General features: G+C 40.2%; 1 protein-coding gene across 3 annotated transcripts in view; it reads left to right on the forward strand.

Moving 5' to 3' along the window:
- Window positions 1-6,968: 6,968 nt before the first annotated feature.
- Window positions 6,969-19,973, forward strand: part of rhbdf1a (rhomboid 5 homolog 1a (Drosophila)) — a 56,086-nt gene continuing 43,081 nt past the window's right edge. For 2 of the 3 annotated variants that reach the window (XM_051887508.1, XM_051887509.1), the window contains exon 1: window positions 6,969-7,357. The gene's annotated coding sequence lies outside the window, so the exon portion shown is untranslated. The remainder of the gene's footprint in view (window positions 7,358-19,973) is intronic. The other variant, XM_051887510.1, reaches the window with a different exon arrangement.

Genomic DNA, 19,973 nt, shown 5'->3' on the forward strand with positions numbered 1-19,973 from the left:
CCAAGAGTGAGGAGTCGACTGGTGGAGGCATGCTGAAAACTGTAGAGGAATGTAGGTGAGTTGACTATATATATATATATATATATAATATAGGACTCCTCTTATGCTGTTAGGATGGACATAATTGCTGATGACATGTTGATTGGATAGATTGTTTGAACACGCTCCTCCCGAACTTTGTTAATGAAACATCATTAGGCTAAGTGCTGTGCATGTAAACCTCACTCCCCTGGCCTCAAGAGAAGTGCTAGTGACTGACGCTAAAGGCTGCGGCCTTTAGTGTCCTTGTTAACGTGCCCACCTCCCATGCTGGTTCGAGTCCCTCGGAGTGGGTTGACTAGGACATGCAGACACAAAATACTTGATTTGCTGGACATAAGGTTTACGATGAGTTCATATTTAAAAAATGTGGATTGAGGTTTGGTTAGACAAAATGGTGAGTTTGGAATGTAAACGGCTGTTCTTGTGTTTGATTACAGTTTTACCATAATGACATGGTTTCATGCCAGTGGTGTGAGAGGGAAGTAACATGTGACTGAAGTGGACCAGAGGCTTTTGCAATAGCAGAGTTTCTGAGGCACTGCAGGACTGTCAGACACATGAAAAAAGTTAGATTCCCAAAATCCTGGAATTAACTATTGATCCTTTTTTCTTCTTATACTTAGAGTCACCAAATTCAAATCTGTCAAGTTTTTTTCCTAGCCAATCTAATACCGGAATTAACAGAAAAAGTGACAACAGAAACTGACAATAAACTAAGATATTCGATACTGAGTAGGACTTCTGTTGGAGATTTATGTTCTGCCAAATAAAGTCAATTTTGCCAATTTATAGTCAAACCCACCTGAGGAACCTTCATTTCAACCTATGCCCTCTTATACATTTTTTCAATCTTATGCATTTTTTCAATCCCTTAAGTGTGGATGTCTGAAGAATATCGAGTTGTCGTTCTACAGACATCCTTTATTTTTGTTCTCAGTAATCCAGAACCAACCGTGAACACTTCAGAAGTGAGATGTGCTCCTGCGGCTTTCTGGACAGTTAACACCAGAGGAAATCCTTTATGACTTGTCTGACTCTGTGTTCCTCTGTTGAACGTGGGTCTTGTGCTCAGATCTTTTATCTGGGACTGATTGATGGGGTCTCAGCAGAACTTAAGTGCTCTCCCAGCTTCACTACTGCAGTCTAATTGGTGGCCTTGCCTTGCCCTCAGCTCTCCCACTGCCTCTTCTGTGACCCATAGGAGTATTTCAGAATCTATTCGTTACTACTGGCCCATGGTAGAGCAATCAGATGTTCCCTATGAGCCTCTTACATCACAATGAGCCTTTCATGTATTTGGGTGCTGTCTGTGTTATTTTTGTTCAGCAAGGTTCACCTGAAAATGAAAATGCTGCCATTATTCACAAAAGGAGATGTTTAGCAGAATATCCTAACTGCACTTTGCCATAGAAAGAAAAATGGATGGTGATTTATACTGTCAAACTCCAAAGAGAGAAAAAAAGTCTTCTGAAGCTTAAGCTTTGTTTGAGAAAAAGACTGAACTTTTAGTTCAATGTTGACGGAGTCCCTGAGGGGACATGGAAAAAAATATAAGCTGGGAGGAAAAATTATATCACAATGCTTTTGCATTTGCTTGCAAAACCTGTGCATTCTCATGCAAAAGTATTGCGTTCCCCCAGAAACTGTTTGCTTGCAAATCATTTACTTTCACTCGCAAAATTTTTGTGTTCCCCTGAGAAACTTTGTGTTTGCTCGCAAAGCACTGAAATATAGTTTTTCCTCCCAACTCATTTTCTTTTTTTCACTATGTCCCTTTATGGGCTTCGTTTTTACGTTTTTACACTTTTGACACAAAATCTTCCCCTGCATACTTCTAACATCTAATTTATGTTTGCATTCACCTGTAAACATTCATTAGGGATGTTTTTGGTCCCAAGATGCACAGGAAACAATAACTTTTGACATCATATAAAGCCTAGATGTTTCCTGAAGATTGAGCACACAAGCATGAATGACATTTCGTGAGCCATAGAAAAGTGCAGCTGGGAAATTGTGCTAAATGTTAAAAAGCTATACTCCTGTTCTCACTCTCTCTTTGGGCTTTGGGTGAAGGCCAACACACGGCCTAGATCGCACTGTCAGGCCACATGCTGCCTGTGACGTGACTCTGAAACCAACCTTCTACTATAAACGTAACTGCATGTAATGTAGTGCATGCTTTGTCATCCACTGGCAATATAAGAAGCGTTGGATGTGAGACATTTGCCCTTGTGGTGCCAAAGCCACACCGCATTAACTCGCTTGTCGCATTGACTGGCTGGCCCAAACCCAACATTTGACTCTAAACCCAAACCTGTTCTGAGTTCCTCTGAGGTGTAATGTTTGTTGATGAACTGATACCTGCCACACTCCCCGTATTCTAGGCAGAAAAATGAAACAGTCATGAGAGGATCTTCTTTGGCCAGAAGCAGAATAGAAACTCATGCCAACCTGCAATATCCTGAGAAACCTACTTGGATTGTGCACTTGTCATCACCGTTTGAATCCAAAGCTTTCAGCAACTAAACCTTTCCACTCAAAGGCTCCCTATGGATATGAAATTGCACAGAAAACATTCTCCACCATAAATAAGAAGCTTTTTGTGCTGGAAAACAGCAGTTTGAAATGACTTCTAACTATTGTACTTAAGGTTTAAATCTGTACTTCAAAAGTAGTAATATGACTGGTTTTGTTTTCTGCGCAAACTGGCGAAAATCACTCTTCACACTTGTAGTTCAGTTTATAAAAAATGTAAAGGAGTCAAAACAGCAGTATAATTCCTCTGTTGCACAAAAACAAAGATCTGCTGCAAGGAGACAGCGTTTCTGACGCCTGTACTGAACTGTAATGGACAATGTAGCTCCTGTGGCGAGAAAAAAACAGGTATGCTTGAGCATTCTGTCCTTTTTATGGTGTTTTTAGCTCATTTAGATGTCTTTGGTCCGAACCGCACCAGAGTTTGTTTGGAAGGAATTGTGAACACCATTCGAACGCTAGTGCGCACCAAACAACTGGACCCTGCAAAGATTCGAATGCCGTTCAGTTCACAATTATTCAAATGAACCGCACTAACAGAGCAATCTCTGAAATCAGAGTTTGTTTTAATCAGACCAAACCTGCCAAGTGTGACCACACCCTTATAGAATTATCATTGACCTGCACCCTACGCTGTGTAAGACATAAAGGTTATGGTGTCTCCAAAGTTGAAGCAGGCACTGACAATCATATTCTTCTTCTCTGTTCATGATTTTATGTGGAGAGACAATCAGGTAATAAGGCCATGTGGATAACTGAACACGCAAGCCTTACAGCCACTCTGGAAAGTCCCTGAAGGCAAATACGGGAAGAATCTCAACAATGTCGTATGAGAAAATGGAATGCTATGCATGTCAATGCAGTCTCTTTGTCTTGAGTTTGAACTCTGGACTTGAGGAGGAACCTGCTGTCCGGAATTAATAACATCTCTCTGCCTCATTCTGCCGTTTAAGGAGCATAAGGGAACTGACATCAGAATGGATCTTTTCCAAACTGACACATCAGGACAACCACAAATGCTTCTTTGTTGCCTTGCTTTCTCTTGATATTATTTAACATTTAATCAGTACTCATTGCATTCTTGAGGAATTTAAGTTAACTAGGGTGAGTTTGTGAATTTCAGTAATGCTTCCCTGATTAATCATTTACTAAAACATTCAGTGAAGATAGTGTGTGGTTTTGTGACTGTAGTTTCATATCCATAATTCTCTTTTAATACAGCCTATGGTTTTTCAAAATAAATCCTTGTCCCATTTTATATTCCCCCGATGGCTTATTGTCATTATTTAACAACAGTAGCTGTGGCTGCCAATGCATGTTGTTACATTTACTTTCATAGTGCTGTAAGCACTCTTAGTGAAATGAGGTGTGTAACATGCCGTTACACTGGAGAAACAATGTATTAGACTTGTAAATGAGTCTGGATGGGCGCCTGAAATAAACACCACCGGACTGTCTAAGAAAAAAAGAAAGCCTATGCTTGGAATATTGTACTTAGTTTTACAAATGTTCATGAAGCAGTATGCAGTATGCAACTATAAACATTTTAACTACTCCTTCCCCTGGGCCTAATTGCTAGGCTATCACCATATAAAGATCCTTATAGGGGGCCACAGAGTAATGGTGTTACTAAATTAATCTGCGTGTTTGAACAAATCATGAGTGAATGAATCATAAAGACAGAGTTTGTGTCCAAAATTGCCCCATCCCCTCATTCACTATTCCCTATTATAGTTGATATATAGGCCTATACATGAGAAATGAGTGAATGAAAATCATCAAAACAATTTCGTCACATACACAGTTTCAGTCGACGAGTCCCTAAAAGTGCATTATGGGTATTCTCAAGTTGCTGAGTGTACATGGGTTATATACACTCCTTATTGTGGTGCATTGCGGAATTGAATGAGTGCACTAGATAATCTCAATGGTTTCAGACAATAGCCACTTATTACTAAAATACCAACAATTAACTCACAGACTGACAGTCTGAAACAAACACAGAGAGGCGGAGTGACACAAAAAGTGAAAAGGCCCAGTGCTTTTGGACTGTATATTAGCACAATTGGAATGCTGGTCGAGCAAATTCAAGGGCCGTAACTAGCTGTTGTAAAATAAATATTATAAAACGGATAGTTCCAGACCTTTATTCTGATTGGTTGAGCCGCGTTCGAAGCCATTGTAAAATTCCCGAAAACAGCTGACCACATTACATAAGTACGGATGCACCACTGAATGTGTATGTTGCTGCCTCTGTCTTAGCAACCACTCTTAGCAACGTAAACATATGTTTGTTCTCAATTGACCGTTCGCAAAGACCCGCCTCTGTTGTTATGTCCGACAAGTCCATGCTGCTCTCACGCCACAAATCATGTTCTCACAGTGAAAAATACAAAGTGAAGCAAGAGGACACTGACAACGTATTGACAGACAAGACAGAGCAGGTTACTTCTGATATGAAACAAAGTCTCAAATTTCAAATTTTATAATTTTTAAAGAAATGTAAACAATAAATACCGTTTTGTGGCTCTTTAATGTGACAGATCACTGTAGCGCCTCTGATCAAGCGCCTCATGAACAGATCATCTCTTCCTACTAGTTCATTTATAACATCAAATAAACATGAATGAACCACATTTCAACCACAGAAAGACGTCATTACACATCATTTTTCAAGTTCAAGTCCACCAACGTTAATCTTGGCCCTGTCCCAAATGGCACCCTAAACACTCACGGCCTTCCTACGAGTCCGCACTTTCGTGACGTAACGTCGCTTTGACTGTCGGGAAGAAGTCTGCCGCACAGCTCGCACCAGTGCGGGCTCAGCAAAAGTGCGCATCGAGGGCGCATATCGGCCGCAAAGGGGGTGTTCGCGAGCACCCTTCTGAAGCCTAAAATTGACAAATGGGACACCCTACAGTCTCGTGGACTTAACGGACACGCGCACGTGGCAGCCATTGTAAGTTCACAAGACCGAAAGTGCATATAAGTGTGCCATTTGGGACAGGACCACAGTCTTGCGGGCTCAGCAGAAGTGCGCATCGAGGGCGCATAGCAGCCGCAAAGGGCGCGCTCACGAGCACCCTTTTTTAAGCTTAAATGACGAATGGGACACCCTACGGTCTTGTGGGCTTAACGGACACGCGCAAGCAGCGGGCATTGTAAGTCCACAAGACCGAAAGTGCACATGAAGTGTGCCATTTGGGACAGGGCCCTACTAACTCCCCTGACTGCTTTGTCGGATAAAATGGTGGATTCGGCGTCATGATTGGTTAGATCGCCTGTCAATCAAACTCCCGGCGAAGGGTCAATTGACTTAGCTCACTGAAGCTTACTGTATTAAGTAGAAGAATATTGTGAAAGAGATATCGAGTGACCGAGTGTATTACCTGCACTCAAATTTAGCATTTTCCTTCAGGTCAGTCCTATGTTCATAATAAAACATCCGTTTGAATGTCCACTGCAATCTTGTCCTTTTAACATTTAATGGGATTTCCCATGCCCTGCTGACTGACTGACAGACAGCGCTAGACAAAGCATTTTCGTCTTGTTCCGTGTTCACAACAAGTTTCAATATAAAAGTCTTTGTGACTGAGTGACTCCCTTATAAAGACAGTCTTTGCCACCATCTAATGGCGTAATAAATATAACTTCTGTTGTTGTTCACGGTCAGAGACGATTTTTTTTCCAGTGAAAGCCTTTTAATGATTATACTTCATGAAAGTTGCATTGATTGATACATATTGTTTTGGCGTTAATATTTGTATTGTGTGGTAACCGTTTTATAAAAGCAATAAGCCCCAAAAAGCCGGGGCTTATTGCATGTTTTATACAAAGCTAAAGGCGTTTAAGGCACTCCTCTCCACGTCCCTAACAATGCCCCTTAGCTGTTATAAATTCACTGTAAACCACGGCTTCTTGGGCTTATTGCTTTAATATTTTTGACTAAAAACATTCAATTTCAATGTTACCACATGAAACAGTTTTTTTATTTTACAATGTACAAAATGTGCGTACTGTGGCCATTTGTCTATACATAGGCTACTGTGTAGGCCTACTGTTAAAATAGTATGAGTAGTATTTTATTCAAATAAATATTAGAAGAAAGAAAGAAAGCCGTGTAATTTCACAAATGTCATCATGAGGTCTGATTATGTGTTCATCCACCCTTATCTAAATGAGTTTCTGTCACAAACCGCAATCAACATATCGGAATGTGTTAATATTTAAACCCATACAGCTACAACTAAACAACTAGTCCTCAACAATATCTCACGACTGTAATAACAGTTGAGAGGAATTCATAAACTCTTGTCTGTCGTTAACAGACACCCCTGCTTAGTCATGGCTGTACACATTCACTCACACACACACTGTAAGAGTCTCTGCGCCTCCCAGTGTGTGTGTACGCGCACCAATCGGCCACGCACTTGACCGACTCTGGCTCGACACGGGCGGGGCTCCCGGTCTATGAAACTGAATTACCGGCAGACCAAAACTAAACTTACCCGAGCCTTTTGCTTCTCGCTGTGTGTCGTGCGTGCGTGGGAATGTAGTCGCTGCTGCGTGGGAACAATCATATGAACTGCTCTACAATGTCTTAACATTGGATTTTATCACCGAGAGCCTCAAGACTGAGAGACTTTGACATCTGCAGCTGTTTATCTTTTGCGCAGCTTTATAACGTTGGACAAAATGAAATAAACGTATACACCCTCGATATTTCACAGGGATCTGGAGATTTTTCCACCGTTTCGAAGTGCTTGTGGATCGAATAAGGGTAGGTGATCATTTCTTTCGTCACGATTCATTTTCAGTCTTTGCTGTGTAGGTTAATATACGCCAGTGCAATGAACATACCGGTGCGTCTTGAGATCAGATCGATGCATCTCTGTGTCATTATAATGTACAGTTTTAAAGAACACATACTGGTTTCTTATATGGTTTTGATATGTTGGTTTATTTTAAATCTAAATGATTTTAAGGATGTGTAATGCTTAAATACCCGAACTTGAACTTGATGTTAGCGGGGTGTTTTTTAATCACGAGACGTTCGCATGTCGGGGAGGCGCGCGTGTGCTGTTCCGTGTTTACGACTTCAGCCTACATAGGCTATATGCGGTCCAGTTTACTTCATAGGCTTCATCGCCGTATCCAGCGATATTACAACCCTCATGTTGGTTTGCAGGTCTTATAATGTTAAACGCTGTATTTGTTGTCAGATGGCCAGTCTTTCTGATCCGAATTATATACATAGCCTATACAGTGTATGTGTGTTTTCCATTCATACTAGAGTAATATCAATTCACTTATTTCCTGCACTGTCCACTGTGATATGATGTCAGTTCGACGGTAATTTTTTATCAGCTGATTGATCATTACCTGTATTTTAGATGCATTCAGTTGTCCTTGTTCATGTGGGGCTCTGGTAAAGCCGCAGTCACACATGACTGTGAAAGCTCAAAAATGTGAATAATAAACAATAAATTACAAATAAAAATTCAAAAATGTTAATTAATTAGTATTTAATGGATTAACCTACACATTTTTTTATATTTATATGGGACAACTTATGACTATTATTGCCGTGTGTCTTCGGTTTGTGTCGTCTGCTTGTGTCATCCTCCCTGTTGTGCGTTCAGCTCAGTTTTATGCTTTATAAGTTACTGCTGTCAGTGAGCTTGACAACATATTTTTATACAGGTAAACAATTAAAAAATGTATTTGTTCAGTGTACACTAAGAGTGGTAACTAAATACATTTTATAATGGAGAGATAGTATGTTAAAAGCAGTTTTAGTTCATGTTCATGGTGTCTCAAAATAGAGAGATTTGAAAAAAAAACTGCAGAAAGAGATGATGAGACAAAAGAGTTCAAAAGAATATCACCGGAATGAAGGGTTATGACTAAGCAAGATCTTTAGGACCCACGTTAGTATTAGAAAAGCTTTGATTCTGCTTCACATGTGAGTAACACTGGGTTTGAGTGTCATTGATTGTCTGGAGCTGCTGTGCTGTTTGCGACTAACAACGCACACTTTGTATTTACTCTTGTGTACTGTATGTTCATTTTTTGTGCTTCCTTGTCTTTCGTTCATCATCTGCGCTTTATTTTTCGTGAAGCATTTTGTTGCGCGTCAGCTGTGATAAACAGACATCCACTCTCGCATTGTGTGTGTAACAGTGGCCAGATAGTGAGAGTTTTGCAGGTAAACCACTGCGCACTGATGACTGCTAGAGAATGCAGTTTTTAGCGTGATTGTCAGTGCACTCGCCTCGCCTGCCAGCAGTGATCGGGCTGGGGTTCGAGACCGACTTGGAGCAGGGTGGTTGGGATCGGAGAGTGAGTTTTGGAGGCGGAGCAATGAAGAGAGGGGTGGGTTTGTTTGGGTTGATTTCAAATATCAACAATGTCCAACAGCGTTTTTCAAAATCTACTTATCGCACTTTTAACTTGGATTTAAATTCAGATTCTGAAGAGACTAGTAGGAGGGAGACTGTAAGACTATTCCACAGTTTAGGCCCAGCAATTGAAAAGGCACGGTCACCCCTCAACTTCAATCTAGATCTCGGGACCATCAACACTCTTTGCTCAGAAGACCTCAGAGATTTAACAGATGTATTTGGGTTTAAAAGATCACAGAGATATTCAGGAGCCGTTCCACTCAGACCTTTAAAAACAAACAGTAAAATTTTAAACTCGATTCTGTAACAGACTGGCAACCAGTGCAAAGAGCATAATATAGGTCATAATATTCAGAGTTTTAGAAAGAAGGTGAGAACTTGTTATTTAAAAAATCTCAATGTTCTGTTTGTTTACCTTTATATCTGTAAAATGCGTTGCAGAACGTTCACTGAGAGCAGTAACCAATAAACCGGTGTTGGGGGTAACGCATTACAAGTAATGTGAGTTAATCAGATTACTTTTTTCAAGTAACTAGTATGCATTACTTTTAAATTTACTCTATCGCAGCTTTCATTGGCCAAGGAGCGCCCAAGAGGACGTTTGACTGACATGTAACGCAACCGATCACAGTTCGTTTAGTTCCGTGTCATGTTTAGGGGCCTGAAAATGTAAAGTCGACGTCCCTGCAATAACAGACCGGTGTGCATCTATAAATTATGTTTTCAAGAGCGCTGTGAAAATCCACCGTTTAGTTGATCCTGGTAAGCGCTTGTAAACACGACGGTGTTCATCTTCTACAAGGGGGTTTAGCGTCACGGCATTTGTTTCCAGGCAGACCATTAAAGAACGCGACACACACGTCTCCCGGACATCCTGTGGAATTCAACCAACCAGATGACGACTTCAAAACTCCTGAAGTGTTTCCAGTGAAGTGTGCCATGTGCATCAGACGTTCAACCAACGGTCCGTGGGTGTGATGTCTGAGGCTGAGACTAAATGTTAAATAACACAAATATATTTTATGTATTTAATTTCAGTTTATAAACCAATGTCTTTGCTGCAGACCTTCAATAGAGTACCTCAGGGATGACGTGTTTTTGTAGGCCAACCGGGAAGTTAGCGGCGCACGGGTTCCCTCGATCGAAAGCCAATGCATTTTTCCCATTGACTTTTGGAAAATCGCAAAAAATAAGCTCTGTGTTTAACAAAGGGTAATGACACACGTTTTGTCTATCAAGATAATCTTTAAAAGTTAACACAACATTTATACATTTTGAAGCCTAAATGAAGTCGTCAGATATAAAAAGCTAACAGTAGGCTATAAACGGACTACAGCACACCATGGTCGCGGATCAACGTCACCACCACCAAGCTTCCTCAAACTTTATTTAAAAAAACAACTTTATTTAAAAACATGCTCGCTGATTATGATCTGTGCTGTGTATGAATACTTATCCACTTTTTCATGAGAAATGCTGTCCAAATGTCCTGTTTGTCATGATGATGTCTAAAGTCCCTACCAAAGGAAGTAGTCCCTTTTAGCAACTTGTTAGCAACTGCCGTTTTTAAGACACAATAAAGATATAAAAAATCACAAGCGGGTTATAACTGGTGTGTTTTATGTCATAGATTAAAACGTGAAAATATTTAGAGGCTTTGTTAACCACAGACCTTATTTCAGGCGATTTAGCACAAACCTATTCAAAAAACCCATAGACTTCGGGGCGATGGAACCGGAAGTCCTAAAATGCTAACTCGCTTCGGGTTTTGCATACAAAAACACGTCATCACTGAGGTACTCTATAAAGCAAAAATGACTTTAGTTAGGCTAAACATCATATTTGTGTTTCTTTTTTTTTGTTTTGTTGTTTTGTAAGAGTGTTGACCTTCTTCTCATCCATCCTATTTTTCTGCAATCTAGTATGGCAGCACAGCTAAAAGTTTTGATCTGCATCATCTACTGTACAGGAGTGAATTTGTGAAAGAAAGTGAAAGAACGAGGTGTGAAAGCATGAGACAACATGGAGGGTGACAGAACAAGACAACATAAATAAAGAATATACATCAATATACTAATTTATCTTAGCAAGTACGCAATGACTGTAGACATGGATAAATATAATACAAAGCAGTCAACTCCTTTTTGGCACAAATAGAACCTCATACACAGTGTGTGTTCGCTTCAGACAGCCTTCCAAGGCACCATAATGTCATATCTAATGATCTAAAAACCAGTTCCAGGGGAGCACAACTATGTGAATATTTAATGATTGTGGTACAAAATGAGATGCATCCATATGCCGTGCTTCCTGCGATGGTAGTACTTTTCAGATTGAAAACACAACCTGCATGTTAGCCTTTTATGGGATGTGTGCCGCTTCAGGCCATGCTTATGTGTTCTGAAGAGGCATTTACTGGCCTGCATCTAATTCAGTACCCCTGTGAAACATTATCGCTGATGTTTTGCATGCATATACACAAGAGATAGTCAAGAATACAAGCAGTTATTTTATTGGGAGAACTAGAGCTCTTGTTCTGAAGTTTGTGCTGAATGCAGTTGCGCGAGGTGTCCCTGGCCCATCGCCACGTCCCACTCCAGCTTGTGCTCGCAATGCTTTCGAAACATTATCTCATTCAGGGGATCATCATTCATGGTGATGTAACAAGCCCGATTAAGCAGGGCTTCGATCGACTGTCGTCATTATGTGTCGCAGGTGCGCTCCAACTGGGCTCTAGGTCGGCACAGTAGAGGTTATAAGCCGCAGGTGGCTGTAAGTAATGGAGAAGAGTGATCATGTGTGGATGAGTCACACGGCAGTGTGTGTCTGTCTGACTGTCGGTCTGTCTGGCCAAGAGTGGATCGCTTTCATTACATGTGGTTTTGTTTTCTATCAAACTTCCCAGTTTAAAATACATTTCTGGCAGAGAAATTGTTTATTAAATGGTGTGCGTAATTTCTGCCGTGCCAAATTGCAGTCTGTTTGTTTTAATGGCCTGACTGGGCCGGATATAACAACCAGCGGTTTGTCAAACAATGGTAGAGTGTTTCACGCTGACAGCAGTTTGCAGCACCAAGGTGACCTGAACTCACTGATTTTCAATAGGTATGTTTACATGCACTAATTCTCGTCAATCCAAATCAATACAATCCGATTTCAGAGAATGAACGTTGATTATATGAATGAACCTCCGATTCACATGTTCGTTTACGATAATCTTTTTGGCCTTGATGGCATGTCTAAAAAGAAAGCTGACATATTAGAAGAGCTTTGTAAAAATTCAGTCTCTTCCATTGACCAGTTGATAAAACATGAGACGTAAATAAAGATACGCACATTTGTTCGATGTAAAATGTAAATATGCGTCACACGGCACTGCACATGTGGTAAGTATTTTTGAATCCAATTGAAAAAATAGTCAGATTTCAGTGTTTACATGCTTATTTCTTTCTTATTGATCAGATTTTTTCAAGTCTGCACCACCCTTTACAATCCTGATCAAAATTAAATTTGGATCGAGCTCATTCGGATTGATTGAGTCCAATTCAGTCCAATTGAGCGATCAGTCCAATTACTAATGGGTTGTTTGGTTGCATGTAAACATAGTCAATGAGAGTTTGCCATTTATAGTGAAAGCAGTGGGAAAGCAGGCTACAAATATGAAACAGAAAATGCAAAGAGCTTGGTGATCTCCAGCGATTTAATCGCTATCAGTGTAAATGCCCTTTAAGTTTCAGTTTCTATGAAAAGCACAGATATACTTGGTCTGAATGGCGGCATGTAGATTTAGCATGTGTTGTGAAATAACATTTAGGCCATCCTTTGTCACTGCAGATAAGGAATGTAGCAAACCATAAGAGCATTTTTATGGTCTTGTGGTTTACTGTAACAGGGGTTGCAAAACAACAATTAGGGAGGTTTGAATAATAGATTGTGCTGATATTTTACAATCAGCAGCATTATTCCTGTTATGTGTGAATTATGTTGAAAAGAAATTTCAAAGTAATAGTATCGCTTACAGAAATACTTGTAAACTGACTTGTTTGACAACTTTTCTAAAGAGAAGACTGTTGTCACTTAAAGTACCTAAAACGAGTCTGCCTTTTCCCCCCACAGCTCCAATGCTTCAAGTTTCATATTTTCAAAGAAGCAGTATTCGAATTGTGTCAGACCTGCTGGGGACGTCCCAGCAGCACATCTTCCTCTTCTGACTTCATTAACACGCCACTTTGTTCATTTAATTTCACATATCTTAAAAATGTTAAATGTTAAAAGTTCATATGCACTTTTAGAAACATGCTGTCCCTGTTTGGGTTCTGGAATATATTAATGTATCTTTTTTAATCAAAATTGCAACTCTGTGCCAGAGGATGTATTAACAGGAGCATGATCTCATGTGGTTTCATTTTAGTTGCTGATTTCACTGACTTGATTAACTTGACCTCAAAGTAGCAATGAACTCAGCATTTTCTTTGGCAGCGTTCTCTTAAATTTAATCACGCACTTACTACTAATATTAACATTATCTAAAAATACCTGCTAGTATATATTATAAATGTGGCGGCACAAATGGCAAACACAGATAATTATAGCCATTATGTGAGTAAACAATCATAAATTCATGGAGAATTGTATCGTGCATAAATAGTAAGGTAAAAGAGGCTGTGCTGTGTTGCTAAAGGCAGTGTTGAGCACAATTCGCAGCTGTGTTTCACACCTATATTGTATATTTTTAGCACATTTTCTTCATGCTCTACTCTGAATCACGTGTTTGCTGGGTGAAAAAAGATTGTGGTCTTTGAAATATTCTTAGCGTGTGTTTTGGAGCATAAATCATGTCTTTTAAAATGTATTTTCTGTGTGTCTTGCCAGTTTCAGGTGTTTGATTTGGTTATATCTGACAGATTGTGGTTTGCTGTTAAACATTTCACTGTAACTATGATGCAATGCGACCAGGCTGTTGTAGTTCTTTAGATCACTGAGATTCAGGTGCCTTTTACCTCTGCTATCACTCCTGTCCTGTGCACAGTGACAGGCATAATTGAGTGACTGCGGGTTCTCAGACTAACCGAGATGACTTTAATGAGCAGAAAGGGTTTCTGAATGAGAGGATGAGGGTTTATTAAGTCCAGAAACTGTGCTGCTGGTGTGAAATGATGTGTCAGTGTGGGAGCGTGTAATTTTGGAGAGCTTTGGTAATGTTGTGGGTGTTTCCACAGGAAGGGTTTTGATCAGTAGTGTCTTGCATTGGTTTATGTTTTTCCCTCTATTGAGATTAAAATCATTCTGTTAAAGCATTAGTTCTTCTTCAGAATTAAAATTTCCTGATAATTTACTCACCCCCATGTCATCCAAGATGTCTTTCTTTCTTCAGCCGAAAATAAGTGATGGTTTTTGAGGAACATTCAGGGAGTTTTCTCATCTTGCAATACGCCACGCATTACGTAATCATGTTAGAAAGGTCACGCGTGACGTAGGCGAAAGTACCGTGGTAGGGAGAAAAACTCCATGTCATTTTCTCCTCCAACTTCAAAATCGTCAGACATCGTTGTTTTATCTTTTTTTGAAAAGGGCGTTTGACTTAGTCTTTGCACGTTCGCTTTGTAAACACTTGCTTGGTACTTCCGCCTACGTTATGTGTGACCTTTTCTAACATGATTACGTAATGTGTGGCAGATCGCAGAGCAGTGCAAGATGAGCATTTGTGGTTAAAAAGTACATAATTTTTTATTTTTTTAAGAAAATGACCAATCGTTTCACTAGATAAGACCCTTATTCCTTGGCTGGGATCATGTAGAGCCCTTTGAAGCTGCATTGAAACTGCAATTTGGACCTTCAACCCGTTTGGTAGCTGTTGAAGTCCACTATATGGAGAAAAATCCTGGAATGTTTTTCTCAAAAACCTTAATTTCTTTTCGACTGAAGAAAGAAAGACATACACATCTTGGATGACATGGGGGTGAGTAACTTATCAGGACATTTTAATTCTGAAGTGAACTAATCCTTTAAGGGCTGTTATAGTTCTGGAGATAATCTACATATATTACAGCTGGTCTGTTATTTAAGGGGTTAATTCACCCAAAGATGAAATTTCTGTCATTAATTACTCATCCTCATGTTGTTCCACACCTGTAAGACCTTTGTTCATCTTCAGAACACAAATTAAGATATTTTTGATAAAATCCGATGGCTCAGTGAGGCCTCCATTGACAGCAAGATAATTATCACTTTCTGATGCTCAGAAAGCTACTAAAGACATATTTAAAACAGTTCATGTGACTACAGTGGTTCAACTTTAATATTATAAAGTGACGAGAATACTTTTTGTGCGCCAAAAAAACAAATAATGAATTATTCAACAATATCTAGTGATGGGCGATTTCAAAACACTGCTTCATGAAGCTTCGAAGCTTTACAAATCTTTTTGTTTTTGTCGAATCAGTGTACAATACGATACGATCAAATACGATCACGTATCAAACTGCCAAAGTCACGTGATCCATTGAAATTTCGAAACACTTATGGCGTAACGAAGCCTCGTTTATTGAAATCATGTGACTTTGGTGCGCCGAAACACTGATTCGAAACAAAAGATTCATAAATCTTCGAAGCTTCATGAAGCAGTATTTTGAAATCGCCCATCACTAGATATTGTTGAATAAAGTCGCTTTTTTCTATTTTTTTTTTTTTCTTTTTTTGGCACACAAAAAATATTCTCGTCGCTTCATAACATTAAGGTTGAACCACTGTAGTCACATTAACTGTTTTAAATATGTCTTTAATAGTTTCTGGGCATCTGAAAATGTTAATTATCTTGCTGGCAATAGAGGCCTCACTGAGCCATCGGATTTTATCAAAAATATCTTAATTTTTGTTCTGAAGATGAACGAAGGTCTTACGGGTGTGGAGCGACATGAGGGTGAGTGATTAATGACAGAAATTTCATTTCTGGGTGAACTAACCCTTTAAAAATATTGGCTTTTCTACCCTGATGAAAAATCCAACATTGCTGGTCATCTCATATTTTGCATGCTGGCACCAGCATGGGATGCAGGTTGCTGAATGGTGGACCAGTTACACCAGATCAGTTTTGCTTGAGAACATCATGACCATGCTGGTCCACCAGCTAGACTAGCCTGGACAGACATGGAATTCAGGCTGGTTCATGTTGGATTTTTCAGCAGGGTACCTATCATACACTTTGCATTGAGGGTTTCTGTGTTAGATATTTTAGGTTATATTTTTATGTTTTTCATATGAAGCACATGTCTTCCCCCTCTTGTGTGCCTTGCTCTCATAATTCTTCACTTTAGAGGCCTGTGGAGAACATCAGGCAGATGGATGGAGTGACCTTAGGGAGCTTCCTGGTGGGCTGTTTGACTTGTGGGCTTGCTGTCAAAGCCAAATTTAGATACAAAGTAAATATACACATTTTAAATGGACAAAACAGTCTAGCATCACCAAGTCAACCCATTTAAGCCACAGTGGTGGTTTCTGGCATATACAATGTTTTCAGTAGGTCCTCCCCACACACAGCGCCACTGCACTTCTCTATCATACATCCACTGCAGATTTAAGGGATTGTACCAAGTGTAATAGTGCACAAAATTAATGTCAGAATGGTTTTATTTACGAGTTGAGCGCACATGAACACAATTAACAGTTAGAATACTTTCTTTGAAGTCTATGTTTCCATCCAACTATTTTTATGTGCATTTTGGGATATTGCATAAAAACTGCTGGTTGAACAAGATGCACATGAATTCTAAAAGTGCGCATAAAGAACTTACAGTATGCACTCATTTGAGTCGGATACATTTTATATCCGATAAGTAAACATGCGCATATACTACAATGGAAATACATTTACCAAAATTTCTTGATGAAAAGTCTTGTGACTTTGTGTGACAGGATGGCGTAGCTGGTCGAACCAGCGCACCGATCTTTTAGCACAGAATCTGAAATTATGTTTTGATTGTTCTGAAATGCCTGAGCAAAATCTGTTGCCAAAGTGGTTCCCAAGTGGTTGAAAACTATTATATACTGTGGCTTCTTCTACTTTTTTTAGTGATCAGAAGAAGCCACAGTATCAGGAAGTGACGATTTTCGTTTGGAAACCAAACGAAATTGCACTCAATGCAGATGTTGCACTCAAAAATGAATGTGTGCTTGAAGTCTGTTGTGATAGGACAAGGTTTAAGCCAGAGGTGTCCAATCCTGCTCCTGGAGGGCCACTGTCCTACAGATATCAGCTCCAACCCCAATTAAACACACCTGAACCAGCTAATCAAGGTCTCACTAGGCATACTAGAAACTTAGGCAGGTGTGTTGAGGAAAGTTGGAGCTAAACTCTGTAAGATAATGACCCTCCAGGACAGAGTTTGGACAACCCTGCAAGCAGACTAAATGATTGGAGAAATCCAGCATTCGTCACCAGAGAGAAGTTAAGCCCAGCTTTGCAAGTTAGGGGTGTGTTAAAGAAACATGGCATAAGCAAATTGTTAATGAGCAAAATAAGTTGCCATTGTAAATGATAATGTTGGAAAAATAGAGATAATGCTTTTCAGAAAACAATACTCATTTACCTGGTTTATGAGGAAACAAACTCGTGACCAAACACATGAAAGCATAATTTACACACCTAATGGGCATCCTTTGTTCCTCATAATATTGTGTGCATTAGTGCTAAAAAGCTTACAGTATATAAAATTGTGCAGCAAGTAAGTCAAAAATCACTAACACTAATGCACATCATGCTGTATTTACAATTTCTGAATATTACAGAATTATGTAATAGCAGGAACTTCCCAGACGCATCTTAAATTCTGCTGTCGCCTCTCTTTGAAATTGCATTGTGCCCTAGCAGGTAACTTTCACCAACCCTCCTCACCACATCCTGCTTCTATTACTAACGGTCTGCGTATGAATTTGCTGGATGTAATATTTTTTTCCTTTGGTATGTAAAAATGTCTATTTTAGACATCAAAATCAGTGAAAAACACTATTGACTGCATAGGCTAATCCAGCAGGCAGTAATTTATACTGGGTCTTGGGCTGTTGTTTTGTCCCGTCTGTAGTTGTGTGCTAATATTATTGCAGTGAGGATGAAGGGCTGCCTTTAAATAGGTCGTCCAACTCGCCCATCTCTATCTTTAGCATACAGTGTGGCATGAGTCTGAGGAGGCTGCCGACGCTGTTTGTCTACTTAAAGTCATGTGCAGTCTGCTGGACGGAATCAAACTAGTCTAGACTTCAAACCAAAAACTGAGGGCGTGTTTTGTGGCAGTGTGTGACTTGGCCTTCAATGGCCTTTTGGGAGTAGGTGGATGCAAGATGACTAATAATAACTGACAAGAAGATTCCTGTAAGGTCAGTGTGAACGCATTGCACAACCTTCCATGGTTTGTTCTCAGAAAAGGGCTTTTAAAAAGAAATTCCATTGATTTTGCTTGAAAAACTGTGTTCTGTTGAACATTATGTCACCAGATGTGTTGTTTTGGGCGTTCAACATACCTTGCATGAAACTATGTGGATGCCATCCAGCCAAGTTTCCCTTCCGTTAGTCATAACTTGGCATTGCTATGTGCCCGCTGAATGATGTAAACTCTTTCAAATATGCAGGAGGTGGTTCAAGCGCTGTCGAAAGGCAGAAAATAAGCATGAGCCACATGAGGCCTCTTCTTTTGGGAAACAAAAACAGGAAAAAGAGAACAAACGAGCGCTTGCCATGTTGACGGCGAGCTTCACAATAAAAACAAGGCAGTAATAGAAGCTGTTAGGTTGCTGCTCTGGGATGCAGCCCAGATTTTCGCTCACACTCTTGCACAAGCGTGGCACACACAACTGCAGACTCATCACGACACGCGCACTCCCATGTGGAGTGCTGACGAGAGCACTTTCGTTCTGTTCTTGTCTTGTCTGTCCACAGCCTTGGTAAGCTAGTATGTGTCACACATGCTCTTGCTCGGGTGTGTGCGGGGTCTGAAGTAGTGTTGTCAAAAGAACCGACCGCGATACCAAGTCAATACTGAAATTTTAAAAATGTGACGCTTTGAGCACAGTTGAGTGGATTTGTAAACACCTCTGATTGGCCATTGTGTTCACGCGCTCAACAGATATGTCTGTGATTGGCTACAATGATCAACGCACGGGAGCATTTGAAAGCACACAGAAGTGTTTGAGTTTGAAAGCAGGAACGTTTGAAAGCAGGCGGTCCGCTGATAGATCCCTGCTTTCAATCGCTCCCGTGTGTATCTGTGTAATCACTCGCTGAAGACGCTGAAGAGCATCACTGATGTCTGTTTACAACATTTTTTGAAGCGTTGATCATTGTAGCTAATCACAGACATATCTGATGAGCTCGTGAACACAATGGCCAATCAGAGGTGTTTTACGAATCTACTCAACAGCACTCAAAGCGCCACATTTTTAAAATTTCAGCACCGACTTGGTATCGCGGTCGGTACTTTTGACAACACTAGTCTGAAGGAAGGAAACTAAGCCTGCCTGCTTGGAATGGCTGTTTTTCCCTGTTTTACACAAGCTGCAGGGGCCTGCTGCTCTCCTCCTGCTGTTTTCTTCCTCATTCTCTCTCCTAACCCAACTATGCCTTTTACCCTCCACCGTAATTGTGTGTTGTCAACACCACTCAAGGTCACTCCCAGCTCTCAACCATGAGCGCTCTCAAAAGCAGCAGAAATGATTCTAACGCGTGAATGGAAGTGACCGCTTGCTTAGACCTCTTGGTTGTGGGTGACTGAAATTGTACAACTTTGCCAAGCTTGCAAAACTCTTTGACTATAACAGAGATGAGTGGCTTAATGGGAGCTGTGTGACTTTTACTTACTTAGAGCTCTCAGTGCAAGCCTTTCAATCGCATTTGAGAGGAAAATTATTTTAAGCATAGCGGTGCAAGTGCATACTTTTTTTCAGCATCTCATGCCATGAGCATCTCATTTTTAAAATGGTTCTTCAAACTGCATTCTGTTCGGT

Source organism: Ctenopharyngodon idella, chromosome 3 (genome assembly GCF_019924925.1).
Source record: "Ctenopharyngodon idella isolate HZGC_01 chromosome 3, HZGC01, whole genome shotgun sequence".
In the NCBI taxonomy this organism is placed as follows: domain Eukaryota; kingdom Metazoa; phylum Chordata; class Actinopteri; order Cypriniformes; family Xenocyprididae; genus Ctenopharyngodon; species Ctenopharyngodon idella.